We start from the raw sequence: 1,828 nt of genomic DNA on the forward strand, positions 1-1,828 counted from the left end.
GAGGCTGAGGCATGAGAATCGCTTGAACCTGGGAGGCAGAGGTTGCAGTGAGCCGAGATCATGCCACTGCACTCCAGCCTGGGTGACAGAGTGAGACTCCATCTCAAAAAAAAAAAAGAGAGAGAGAGAGAGAGAGAGAAAGGAATTGAAAAGAAAGCAAAGGCAAATTATTTGAGACGAATTTCCTCTTATGAGAACTACTTAATAAAGGTAGAGAACTCTTTTTACAAGATGATGCCAAAGGCAAAGAAGGAAGCTCTTGCCCCTCCTAAAGCTGAAGCCAAAGCAAAGGCTTTGAAGGCCAAGAAGGCAGAGCTGAAAGGTATCCACAGCCACAAAAAAAAGATCTGCACGTCACCCACCTTCCAGCGGCCCAAGACACTGCGACTCTGGAGGCGGCCCAGATATTCCCAGAAGAGCATCCCTGGGAGAAACAAGCTTGGCCACTGTGTTATCATCAAGTTTCCGCTGACCACTGAGTTGGCCACGAAGAAGACAGACGACAACAACACACTGTGTTCATTGTGGATGTTAAAGCCAACAAGCACCAGATCAAACAGGCTGTGAAGAAGCTCTATGACATCGATGTGGCAGTGGTCAACACCCTGAATAGGCCTGATGGAGAGAAGAAGGCATATGTTCAACTGGCTGCTGATTATGATGCTTTGGATGTTGCCAACAAAAATGAAATCATGTGGTTGGGCACGGTGGCTCACACCTATAATCCCAGCACTTCGGGAGGCCGAGGAGAGTGGATCACCTGAGGTCAGGAGTTTGAGACCAGCCTGGCCGACATGGCAAAACCCTGTCTCTATTAAAAATACAAGAAAATAAGCCAGGTGTGGTGGTGCGCTCCTGTAGTCCCAGCTACTCGGGAGGCTAAAACAGAAGAATCACTTGAACCCAGGAGGCAGAGGTTTCAGTGAGCTGAGATCACATCACTGCACTCCAGCCTGGGCCATAGAGCAAGACTCTGTCTCAAAAAAAACAAAAAAAAGCCAGGCGCGGTGGCTCACGCCTGTAATCCCAGCACTTTGGGAGGCTGAGGCGGGCGGATCACCTGAGGTCAAAAGTTTGAGAATGGCCTGACCAACATGGAGAAACCCCATCTCCACTAAAAATACAAAATTAGCTGGACGTGGTGGCGCATGCCTGTAATCCCAGCTACTCGGGAGGCTGAGGCAGAAGAATCACTTGAACTCGGGAGGAGGAGGTTACAGTGAGCCAAGATCGCGCCATTGCACTCCAGTCTGAGCAACAAGAGTGAAACTCTATCTCAAAAAAAAACAAAAGGGATCATCTAAACTGAGTCCAGCTGGCTAATTCTAAATATATATATATATCTTTTCACCAGAAAAAAAAAAATAAAAGTAGGAAAGTTTTTAACTAAGATGGAGAAAACTTTCATATATATTTTATTTTGTATTTTATTTATGTACAGAATATATCTAAAATATATATTGTCCACATAACAGAATAAATATATTTTGTTCTATACTGATCTCATTTAATATTTATTTACAAATAAATAATCCTTTATTTTTTGTTCCCCAATTTTAATAAATCTCTCTGCCTTTGACATCAGTGCCTATTCATTCCACTGTAGCCTTCCTTGGGCACGATTTTCAAGCATATGAAACTTTTTTTTTTTTTTGAGATGAAGTTTCACTCTTGTTGCCCAGGCTGGAGTGCAATGGTGCAACCTCGGCTCACCACAACCTCCGCCTTCCAGGTTCAAGCAATTCCCCTGCCTCAGTCTCCTGAGTAGCTGGAATGACAGGTGCACCACCAAGCCCAGCTAATTTTGTATTTTTAGTAAAATGGGGTT

The 1,828-nt window shown here is 44.4% G+C and overlaps 1 pseudogene; it reads left to right on the top strand.

Moving 5' to 3' along the window:
- The first annotated feature begins 231 nt into the window (after window positions 1-231).
- On the top strand, window positions 232-1,365 carry LOC107973676 (large ribosomal subunit protein uL23-like; annotated as a pseudogene).
- The last annotated feature ends 463 nt before the right edge of the window (window positions 1,366-1,828 follow it).

Source organism: Pan troglodytes, chromosome 13 (genome assembly GCF_028858775.2).
Source record: "Pan troglodytes isolate AG18354 chromosome 13, NHGRI_mPanTro3-v2.0_pri, whole genome shotgun sequence".
NCBI lineage: Eukaryota > Metazoa > Chordata > Mammalia > Primates > Hominidae > Pan > Pan troglodytes.